The sequence below is a fragment of the Paramormyrops kingsleyae genome, chromosome 4 (genome assembly GCF_048594095.1).
Source record: "Paramormyrops kingsleyae isolate MSU_618 chromosome 4, PKINGS_0.4, whole genome shotgun sequence".
In the NCBI taxonomy this organism is placed as follows: Eukaryota; Metazoa; Chordata; class Actinopteri; order Osteoglossiformes; family Mormyridae; genus Paramormyrops; species Paramormyrops kingsleyae.
This window is the reverse complement of record NC_132800.1, coordinates 37,790,128-37,802,448: the sequence shown is the minus strand read 5'-3', so window position 1 is coordinate 37,802,448 and position 12,321 is coordinate 37,790,128. Positions and strand designations below refer to the sequence as shown.

The following is a 12,321-nucleotide window of genomic DNA, read 5'->3' as shown; positions in this document are numbered from 1 at the left end:
ACACTTAACAATGTTTTTAATGGGGCTCTGTGCCATATTCGGTGTGGGCTGCATTACATAACAAAAACTTTACAGGACTGTGGTGAAACAAGCTGTACTTCAGAGATTCGGCGCAGTGTCGAGTTTGTGTGTGAAATGATGTCATTGGCGGTCAGGGGACTCTTTGTCTGCCCTGAAGCACTGAGTAACTCAGCAGAAGCTGGATTGTTGTAAAGGTGGGAGGCTGTATGGACCTCTGTGCTGGGCAGTGGTACCCTGCTTGATCACACAACAAGCCACTTTACAGCTGTTTACTGCCCAAACTGCAGCTTTAATGAACTAAGCATGGGGGCAAGGGGGCACTCAAAGACATGGGACAATCTTAACCCTTTCTGGGCTGGAGGAGACGAGGTCTAAAGATTCCTCAGCTGTCTGAGAGTGAAAAGCGGACATCAGAAAATGAAAATGAGATAGTATAGGATTGTGAAAGAGGAGAGGCACTTGGGCATCTATGGTAGGAGCATTTGGAGCAGGGAGATGGTGACCGTCACACGGGAGCCTTTGCATGGGCAATCTCCCACTCTGCCTCCCACATTCAGCTCCCGCTCTGCCTCTGCGTCCCGCACTCAGCTCCCGCTCTGCCTCTGCGTCCCGCATTCAGCTCCCACTCTGCCTCCCGCACTCCGCTCCCGCTCTGCCTCTCCCTCCCGCACTCAGCTCCCACTCCCACTCTGCCTCTGCCTCCTGTACTTAGCTTCTGCTCTGCCTCTGCATCCCATGGTCAGCTCCTGCTCTGCCTCTGCTTTTTGCACTCACCACCCACTCTGCCTCTGCCTTTTGTGCTCAGCTCCTGCTCTGCCTCTGCCTTTTGCACTCACCACCCACTCTGCCTCTGCCTTCCGTGCTCAGCTCTCTATTGATTTACAGGCTGCTTTGATGATGGATTGTGGGGAAATGAGGCTGGAGTGATGGGCCAGTGCATCAGGGAGGGACACCAGTTTATCAGTGTGCCACTGATATGGCTTTTGCTTAATGTATGTCTGCAAAAGGATGGCTACAGGCCTGGATATCTGCTAGAAGAGCCAGATGGTCTGAGCTGGATGTGTGGAGATGCGACACAGATGAGGCCTGAAGAATGCATGGTACTGGGCTGGTAGGTTTGGCTTGAGGCTGCAGGTCATTCCGAGATCCACTAAGGCCATGATGTGGATTTCTTTCACCCTTCCATGCTTTACTTCTGTACTGATAATCTTCCTCCATGTGTGGGGCAGCATTGAGCTTCACATCAGCTAATTGATGTTTTATAGCAATAGAGTGAAATGCAAATGATGGCAGATGGGAAGGTGGTTGTTACATCCTGGTCAGTTGATATCACACTTCCTACCAATTACATTTTAGTGTGCGCAGACGGACACATGGCCTCCACCCATGTAGTGCAACCTTCAAGTTGTGAGGAGCATGACAGCGCAGGGTTTGACTTGAGATCTGGCCATTTGAGATATGCCTGTCTTTTATTCTCCTGTGGTGGTTGACTACTGTGACTCACCTAGCTGTAGTAGCCATGGGGCCTGACTCCATCTGATGGGATTGGACCTGTAGTAGCAAGAGTCACCAATGCCTTGTTTCCACCAACACGGTGCTGGTGCTGGTGCTAGTGCCGGTGCTGGGCTGGTTCTTGGTTGGTTCCTTTAGAGAACCTTCCTGCATTTCCACCAGTTTCTAAAAAGAACAGAACACAAATGTACATAGGCATAAGTGAGAGTAAAGTAATGGTTCATATGAATTCTGTTTTTTGTATTTATTTTGATCTGTTGGATTTTAAGATTTTATAAGGTGATGAACTGAAAAAAATGAGCTTTCAGTCTCATAGTTTTAAGATTGTATCTTTTTGTGCTCTGTCTCTATTGCCTGTATCTGCTTCTCTCTCTTTAATGGCTGTATTTCTCTCCAGTCTGTGTGTGTAAGTGAGTTTATTCTTGCTTGCTGTTTTACTGCTGTCCTTTTAAGGATAAGAGTCTGCTAAAATTTGAACTTCGCTGTCCAACTCATGATCGCTTTGCCACTCGAATACCACAATATTTTATTTATTTGACCTGTGGTGTTTATAATTCATTATTAAATCTGACCAACAGGTTGATCTTTTGTTTTTTGGATTGCAATGTAATGTTATTCAGCCAGCAAGTTGGTTAACTGCTGGCACTGATGTTATTAGACAAAACTATATTGATTATAGATTGAATTTTCTGGGTACAGAAGATTTGGGTGTCATAGCCCGTCCCACTAAGGTCAGTTTTTTAAGGAGGAAATGTCTGGAACCAGTTCCAGCCTGGCACTGGCTCCGGCACCATGTTGGAGGAAACGAGGCACAAGACTTTATTTCATTATGCAGACAAGGCAAAAAACAGGTGTCTTCTCAGGACCAAGAAGCAGCTCGCTAAAAAAAAAAACCTTCCCAACTTGTGTGTTAAGTGTGTCCTCCTTTTCCTGCACACGTATGAAGCGTGCCCTCCCTTTCCGCCCGCTCTCAGATGCCACTCAGTGGACCTGTTCAGTCTCCTGCCGGGTTGTGATACATCCCTTCTGCTCTGAATTTCCTCCCTTTTTAATAGAAAACAGGAAATGAAGGCATTTCCCTTCCTCTGGTTAGCTGGATGCTTGGCCTGTGAGTCTCTGCTGGAAAGTGGCTGTCTGGTATATTCAGATCAGGGCAAAGTGCTGTGTGTTTAAAGGCAGCTCATGCCCCCGTGTTTAACGATCTCTGCACCTAAACAGAATTGAGCAGACATGGATATTGTACAGAATTGAGCAGGGTCAAGGTTAGGGGTAGGGTGTCATGGTCAGGGTTAGAGTTAGGGTTGTGGTCAGGGTCACACTCGACAAGGTTCAGCTTGGCCCTGCAGTGGTGGGGTTTGAGTTGAAGTGTGATGTGAGAGCTGTGGATGAAGGCCTGAATCTTCATCATCGTCATCATTATTATTGTTGTTGTTATTTGAGACAACTTTCAAATCCCAGAATGCCTTGCAATGCAGAGACATGAGCTCTTGCTGCTGTGTGGGATGGAAGCCATCATTTCACTATGAGAGTGTGTCACAATCTCTTCTTCCCACCTGCTTACTGCAGCTGCCTGTGCTGTGTTTCCACCACGTCTCCTGCCTCCGTTCCCCAGCTGCTCCCACCCTCAGGTGAGCTGGAGGAGGGGGACATCAGCATAGTTGGCACGGCCCTCTGCTTTTGTCGCAGAGTCTGGTTTCCCCCGGGCGTGGCCTCACTGCCAGTCTCGTAACTTCATGGCTTAGCACTCTTCTCGAGTTTGTTGACGTGGTAAATTATGCAGAGGAGTCTGGTTCATTTTTAATGAGGAAACCAGGAGAAGGAGCTGGCTGGCCCTGTGAAGGCCCTCTCTGCTTTTCACCAGGAGTAATAGGCCTGCTGGCCCTCAGGAAGATCCATCTGAATCCTGATCACATCAATATTGCGCTGCTCTGGGAGTCGTTTGTGCAGTACTGGCTCTCTGTGTGGCCAAATCATGTTGCACTTTTACAACAGGAAGGATGTTTTTGTCTTCCCAAGGCTCATGTGAAGATTGAATTATGAATGGAGTCAACATTCTCCCAATAATCTTTCAAAGACTAAAATGCCTGCTGCCCTTAGTGGTGCTTCCCTTGAACAGCTATGACGTTATTTTCGTCTGTGTTATGTTTCTGGTTGGATAAAGGGCCAAAGCACATTTGATTTGTCCTCAACATGTTGTTCCTCAGTGTGTCCTAATTGTGTCCTTGCGTCACTTCTGATTGCATCGCTCTTCAGTGTCTCATTGTGTTGCTCCCTAGTGTTTTACTGCTCAGTGCGTTGCTCCTCAGTGCGTCGCTGTTCAGTGTGTCATCGTGTTGCTCCTAGTGTGTCGCTCCTCAGTGCATTGCTCTTCAGTGTGTTATTGTGTTGCTCCTCAGTGCGTTGCTCCTCATTGTATCGATCCTGAGTGTGTTGATCCTCAGTGTGCCAATCCTTAATGTGTCAGTATGTCACTCCTCAATGTGTTGCTCCTCGACATGCTGCATAATCGACATCATAGTCTGTAACAAGTTCCTCGCCATTGAACAGCCAGCGTCACTTAGGCCTGCATGTCCATGAAAGAGCGTCTCACCCTGTGAAGAGTCCCTGCTTGCCTCTGCTTAGAATAATCTGGCTGTGAGCATGTGCTTATGTAAGGTAAGGGGAGGGGGAGAGGGAGGCTGGTACCAGAGCTGCAGCCGGAGCAAATGAAGGCTGGATTAGCCTACTTTTCCTCTGCGACAGAGGCTGGGAGTGTGGCAAGGGTTCAAGGTGGTTCAAGGACCTTGAGATTACCCATGATGCATGGTGTGAGCAAGTTTTCATTAGTGCTGCTTCTCTTTCTGGAGAATAGTGCAGCTCTCGCCTGTGCCTCTGCCTGCCACCCCCTCCTGCACCCAGTGGACCTGTCTCCTAACTTGTTCTCCTGCCTTGTTCTGCTTTTCAGAGCAGGAACGTGTCACGTCACATTGTTAGTGGGGCTGCTGTTGGACCTTCCTGTCTGGGGACCCGTGGGCATGTAGGATCTGCTAATGTGAAATGGCTGCCCTTGCGTAATGCGGATCCAGCAGCAGGCACTCTTATCTACAGTGCTTATGCTTTCAGTTTTTATCCAGGTCCATGGGCTGGAAATCGCTGCCTCTCCTCAAACCTCTATCTCTGCTGGATGTTGCTGCCCTGATGGGGTGACTGCGGGATGGGCCTGGGGACTGGAGACCTCCACTCACTGTGGGAGGCAGAACTGGGTCAACATGTTTGTCTAAATATGACTTTTGTGGAGGGAGAGAATTTCAAAGATGGCCATAAATATCTGCCAAGCATCACAGATTCCTAAAGCTTGGTGAACGTGGGATCTGGGGGCTTCCTGTACTATTGAATCATTAAGACGGGTAATTACACCATGCTAAATGAGAGGGAGGACAGACTGGATCCAATCTTAGAAAACATAGCAGAATTCTTACCCTGCTGTCCCAACTTATGAACTCATACGTGGTTGGGGTAACCTGCGTGGTGCAGTGTTTTCACCACCAGGGGCTCGTCCAGGGCAGCAGGGGCTGTGATGATGGTTCACGGAGCCCAGAGGCTCATTCAGGCTGCTCACGTTCCCTCAGAATGGGCCTGATTACACAGCACTCAAATTACCGTAGCAATGTCATCTTTTCCATGTCGTTGCTATGGACATGCAGGGAATGGTGCTCCCTTTCAGCTGGGAGAAGAGGCATGCTTGACATTCACCATCCTTTCAGAAAGAGCCTTTCCTTGAGAAAGCGTCGCACGGATGTATGTGCGGGGGGTGGTGGCTGGAGGCTGCTCACTGGCCGTTATACTTGTGTATAACCAATCCCACTTAAGGACACATGGGATTTTTAGGGCGCTTTTCCACCACACCAAGTACGGTACATTTGGTACTTTTGCTTTTCCATTGACTTCCTGTCGAGTACCAGTACTAAAAGTTCGGTAAAAGTACCGAAAGTGCTGAACCAGGGGGTACTTCTTTGGTACTTTCGATACTTGGGGGTGAGACTTGAAATGCTTTTTTTTCCGATTGGTTATGCAAATAGCCTGCTGTTGAAAAACAATACAAACGCCCCCTGGAAAACGGTTGCGAACTCAGAAAATAATGATAAACGAAGTAAAAAAAAATACATTTTTGGTCATAGGAACACATACAACTAAAAGATCCGGATGACATGACATGCATTTAAAAAGTATTTTGTTGAATATACTAATACAGCATGCATATAGCGACGTGATATAATTGTAATAAATATTGAGGTATTTATAAAACAAAGAAGGAATTTCTCACCAACCCGTCTTAGACTGATTTACAGTAAATGGCAAGGATAAAAATGATTATGATTGTCTCAGAGAACGTATGTAGCACTATGCAAAAGCAGCGGAGGTACAACTTTAAACTGATTTTTAAACAAATAAGAATCTATAAAAGGAATAAAAAATTTAAAATGCAAGGCTTTTCTAAGTTCAGAGAGTAACAGAGTAAAAATATTTTAGCGAAACTTTAAACGCTGCGCTATAATGTCCATACAGAATTTAAAGTAAGAAAAAGCCTTATTTTAATATAGCTTACTCATGATGTAAGAATTGTATGTTAATAACATGAGATGTTGGTTTTAATATTTCACATCACCAAGCCGTATAATGTACTACAGCCTTTCGAATTCAGTACAAAATACCCCGCCTCATGCTGTGATGTCATTCGGCACCGGTACCAGTTTTTATGCCAGTGGAAAACCAACACCTTGAAGTACCATAAGTTCGGTGGAAAAAAACCCTTAGTTACCCCCAATAGCAGTGCCTGTCTTCAGGCAACTGTACAACTGGGTTTTGTCGAAGTGGGGGAAGTATGCTCCCCCAGTCCCTCTTGGATTGACTCCTGCTAATGAAATTATCCATGTTTTCCACAAGTACAGGTACATTGCTCTCCATGAGAGCAAGCGTGCAGTGCACCTGGAGGTTAAGGGTCTTCCACAGGGGCCCACAAACATGTAATTATTTTGTCGAGGACAGGGGCTCGAACCAGCAACTTTCCAATCACAGCAACAGTGGCTTAGGCTGCTGAGCTACTCACCACCACAACATAGATGAAACATGGAGAAACCACAGTAGCAGGGTCATTCACTGCCTGCTGGAGATGCAAAGCTGAGAACATGCATATGCAGTGGTACCTCGATTCTCGAACTCACTAGAACTCGAATTTCTTGAAAGTCGAACAAACCAGTTTGACCTAGAACTCGATCTGAATATCAGAAGTCGAACCGTGAACACTGACCTAATATAAATTGTACGCGCCAGCAAATGCAATTCTTACTTGAATGCCTTCTTCACAGACTGGACAATTAACCAAATAAAGCAGCACAACATTACAATAACTAACAATAAATAAACCACTAACTTACGTGTACTATTAGAGCATTTATGTCATTTATTTAAACTTTATTTTACCAGGTAAATTAACTGAAAACCAGTTCTCACTGCTGAACGTGATATTCGGGAGAAATACAGACATAAGCATAAGCGGTCACACACCACTAGTGCCTATGGGGCTTAAGCATAAGCCCCATAGGCACTAACATCCAGTCTGTCTGCTGCGGATAGGTGGGAATTCAGCTGCATTAGCCAATCACAGGTCAAGTTGCAGCATCATAGAAGGAAGTAGAGAAGTGTCAAAGGGTGGTTCAGAATAAGCTTCTTTAGTGTTGGCAGTGAGTGCGTGAATCTGGTTGTCTTTCAGTTTATAGGGTTCTGGCCGTGATCCTCATTTTTACTGAGCTCTGTAACATCTAGATATGTAAACACAATGATCTGCCACTGATATGCTAAACATTAGCATTTCACCAGTGACACTGAAATCGATGAGAACGACAGAATTCAGACCCAACCCGTCATGGGGGTTTGAGTGTTTGTGTGAGGCGTGCATGCCTCTGTAGTGAGTCCCACTTATTTTGTTAGGCTTATACCAACACTTCTAAATATATTCTACTGCGTTATATTTGGACGCTCCGAAGGTTGCAAACCAAGAGCTAAATGTTTTTCTCGAATATTATCTCTGCTAGGCGGGCCCTGCCGTTCACTGTGTATGACTCGCTTGCTGGGACCTGCGCATGACAGATGTGTCCAGTACATGCTGTCTGTGAGCCTGTCAGTTCGAGGATAAAGGAATTAGCAAGTGGTTTATAGACGCCATGCCTGGCCTCTTCCTGTCTCTGCAAGCCGGGCTGGTCAGAAATTGGGTTGACGGATGGGTTTAGTCACCCGTGAGTGAGGCTGACGGACACAGACAGAGTGGGAGGGTACACCGGTGCCTGTTCTCGCCTCGTTCCCGGGCTTCCATCTTGCTGTCCGCCTCCGTCTTCGGTTATTCATGCTCACTTTTGTTAGGATGAGGGAAGATTGGCGTCATCTTCAGAGCTTTGACCATGCTGACAGCTCCTGTGTGCCATGTACTATTCCGTTCCTGTCTGAGGGGGCGCTGTATGCTACCCCGCCCCAGTTGGGTCTGATGTCACAGACGGAGGGTGAGCTCTTGGACATGTGTTTTTCAGTGTTTTTCCGGTGCATATCTGTCTCCAAGACCGATACGAGCTTCGTCTCCAGCCCTTGCTCTGCTGCTGGCCCCTTTGTCCTCAGCAAATGGGATCGGTGAGATGCATTAACCACCTGGTCATGGCACCCTCCTCCTGACCTTACCAGTCTACCCACCTTACTCATCTGTTCTTGGATGTAAACATGTTTAAAAATGTTTGGGGAAAAATGTATGTGAACTACAAAAAGCAGATGGCTTTGAGAGAGAGAGTGAGTACAGCGGGCTGATTTTACTGGCTCCTGGTCACTGGAAGCTGTGCTCACAGATGCTGACCTGCTGGTCTTCCCACTCCAGCCTCCCTCTGACCTGAAAACGCAGAGTTATTACATCAGACGGGTGGGTGATTGGGGGTGTTACTCTGATGGTTTGTTTATACATCGGCATCTGCGACCCCTTAGTGCCGCTCTATAAAACCCGCGTGTCAGTGACGTTATCACCACACTGGCCAAGCGCTGACCCTCTCTCATCATACGAGGTAAACATGGACATCCTTCAGAAAGCAGAGGGTTAGGATGCTCCATGGGGCTGCAGACTGTGGTGTCTTTAGAAGCAGGAAGTGAAAGATGGAGAGGAAGATTGTGAGGCTGTGAGTGTGAGGCCTGCTCTTTCTGAGCCTAATAAAACAGCATTTCAGTCATGAGGAGAACACAGCACAGTTGGATTCTGACTTAGAGACATGTCATCTTTTCCAGAGATAAGTCTAACCCTGATATTCAGCATTCCCAGCTTAATTTAGAAAGCTATTGTCAATGAACATGACGCATAAAGCATAAACTCTCCTTTCATCAGTAACCGTCAGTGAGCAGCTGATTTCTCTCTATGTAGGCACATCTCTCAGATCTCTCTACTTGTTTTTTACTGTGAAGTGACCCCCCCCCCCCTGCACTGTACCTGTGCTATTAAACCTGCCTTCTGCTCTCCTGTGAGACTCCTTGTGTTTTGGTGTGAAATCGTTACCACTTTCAAAATTAGAAGTTAGATTCAAGATTCTTTAATTGTCACATGCATAGTCATACAGGTACAACATGCGGTGAAGTGTTTCCTGAACCACTCTTTTGACTGTGCAACTGGAGTTACAAATGTTGGTACATTTCCTTGCATGACATTAAGATTGCTGTCTTGAAAGCCATTGGAGACTGATGTGGATCACAGTGGAGTCTGGAAAAAGTCTGTTTGCAGAAACCATTTTTTTTTCGGCTGATGTACTTTTGGCATAAACAGGGAATACAAAAAGCCAGGTGGGAGATCGACTGGTGATGAACGAAGTGACTGCAGTCCTGGTCTGAACCCCCATTTAAGCGGGCTCTGTCAAAGGATCGTGGATGTCACTCTGTGTTAGAGAAAGTGCACAGCACCTGTGAGCACTCTTCATCATCATCGTCATAATATTAATATACAGTTCCAAATGCAGACCCATGTTTATATAGCTAATTATGATTAATGACAGATCTTCCTGACTGATTGAAGAGCATGTTACCAGCTGTTCGCCATCTCTAATAAGACTTCCTGCTGTTAATGTCACCAATAGAAGTGTGTTCATCCTTCAGATGGAGACAGCCGGGGGGCTTTGTGTGGCTGTGTCAGCCCCCAGCCCCCTCGTTTCAGTCACACCTTCCCCGCTTCTCTTTTGATTCCCTCGACTCTGTCACACGAGGTGCCGCGTCTCCCGACCGGGACCTGTGAAGGTTCACTGCTTTTCTAACCTCATTCTCGACAGGAGTGATATTCAGCCATGGACTCTTTGCCAGATATGTGCACATGCTTCTACTTGGAGAATTCTGCTTTTCAGTTCTCTCCGAGTCCATGGGTGATAGTCTAGTGCCAAGCGTCACTTTTTTTCTACCAGAATCAGGCCTGTTTTTGAGCTCAGAGATTGACATGTGGGACCAGGCTGGCCCAGAAAATGGCAGCCAGTATGTCAGAGCCGAGTAAACAGGCAGTTACACCCCACAGAAACATATGCTGCTCAAATTGTGTTGCAATTGGTTTAAAATGCCCCTTTAAAACTGTTTAAATATATTTGTAGAAGTAACGATGTTAAAACTGCAAGTGGAGGTAATGTTCTTCCATCGATGCTCATTTCTACTGTTTTTTAGTTTTTAGAAGGTAAAATCCTCTTTTGTTCATTTGAAAAGTACATATTTCTTTTTATTTTGTTCTAAACAAGAAGTCTGGCAAAATTTATAAATTGGATAAAAAGGACTTTTTTCTCTAACCAAAACAAATATGTTTCTTTTCGATATGAAATTTGTCTGCAGGATTGGAGATAAATATTAAAACAAGACGCAACAAAGCAGCAGCTTATTAGTGATGGGGGGGGGGGGGGGGGGAGGCTAATTTTTGCTTCAAGACAACTTTGGACAAGTTTGAAAGCATCTGGTCGTGCTTTGAAAGGGATGGTAAAACTTGCTTGTGCATTGCTAGCCCGATGATACTGAAATGTGTCAAGTGAGGAACCTCTGCCAAATGAGATCTTGCAGAGATCCTCTTTGCTCTCTGGGGACATAAGCTGCTTGACCTTAGTGGCCTAGGATCACTGGAAAGCATTTGCTTTTGGAGAAGAGAGCTGCTGTCTCTGTAGTGTGCCGACTCTGGAGCACATGGACTCTGGGGCATGCATACTCTGCGATCTGGGCCTGGAGCTTCCTTTTACAGCTTCTGACCAGGGCTTCTGGGTATTTCTTCTTGTGATGTTCCATGCTAATGAAAAGGAGAGGTTGTGTGGTTCTCCTTAAGTTGACCTAGATTGAAAGTTTTTTTTCTTCTTTCTTATCCTCCTTAAACCCCAATTCTACTAAATTTGGGGAGGGGGGGGGGGCAGTCATTTGAATTGGCACTTTATTGACCCCTGGAGGGAAATGAAGTCATTTATCACTGAATTGAGGTTTATGGTGCCTTTGTACTCAACATTTTAAAGATAATAGATTATTTTAATGAGAGGGTTAATGGTAAATGGAGAGAGTTCATTAGTATAATGTTTCAGGCAGGCTATAGGAACATGTTTTATGTTTCTATATTTTATGTGTTTGGATCTTCTGCGTGTTTAGAAATGGAGATGCATGTCCCAGGAGTGCTTTCCATGCAAGTCTAGGACAGTTGTAGAGACATGCTTGAGACATGTAAACACTCCCATGACTGTAGCTCTGAGGTGCAATGCAGCTGGGCTCCAAAGCTGATAAGCTGAGGTGAAGACCTCAACTGAATGTTCATGAAAATCCATGACTGCAGTATTCTTCTGCTTCTGTGGGTATGTTAAGTGATTCCAGCGGCCCCTCTGTTCCTCTGCTCCTGGGCTTCCAACAAGATAACGTGGCATCTCATTCACGCCTGTGTCCGCTTCAGACTTTAATTGCCACATTAGCAAATGGAGGTTGATGGTCATTCGTAAAGATTTACAGGCAATGAACAAGCAGTTTCAATAATTTTCTCACTGTTGTGTTGAATTCGGTGAATGACTGTCTCACCGGCAGTGCCGTTAGGTTTGGGTGCTTTTGCCAATGTGATGTTCAGCTCACTTTCATTTCACTTTATGATGTGTCGGAAACAAACGGGGAGTCACACAGGGGACCAAAAACAGGGGCATTTTGAAGAATGACGGCACGATGTTATAAGGAGAGGGGAATGTGATGGTATGATGTCACTGGACCACACGTCATACACACGATACTGTTCTGCGGTGAGGTGTCCTGGGTCACATTGGGTTTGTGAAATGTTGAGTCATAGGACTGAGGGCTGTGAATCACCGGCCTTTAATACCGATGGGAGAGGGGAGAACGAGGACGCCTTGGAAATGCTCACTGAAAACCAGTGTCCCTGAAGGGGTCACTGGTCGCATGTCATCATCCACTGATCCTGCCGGTAGTGGCGTTCTGGTGCTGGACATCTGCATACGTATGTAACTGGAAATCAGCACTGTCGTTTTAGGATGGTTTCTGGACATCTGAGTGTCACTATTTTGTCAAAAATTTCATTTACCTAAATCCAGGGGTTGCTTCCTTTCATAAATTAAGATAAAATCTTCCCATTTAGTGTCCTGTCAGGGTCCATTTAGTTAATGTACACATCACATCGCCACCTTGAGGCCACCCTGGAAGTTCAGCCTCAGGTCAGATTTCTTTGAAACAATCTGAGAAGCTGGAGCATCACATGACTGTGTGGAGGTAGGTTGTGATGCTGTGTGTTGACCC

At 45.9% G+C, this 12,321-nt stretch overlaps 1 protein-coding gene across 4 annotated transcripts in view; it reads left to right on the top strand.

The window, feature by feature from the left end:
- The window catches only part of LOC111846206 (arf-GAP with SH3 domain, ANK repeat and PH domain-containing protein 1-like), a 48,256-nt gene that overhangs the window by 1,532 nt on the left and 34,403 nt on the right, over window positions 1–12,321 (top strand). The gene's annotated exons all lie outside the window — the stretch shown is intronic.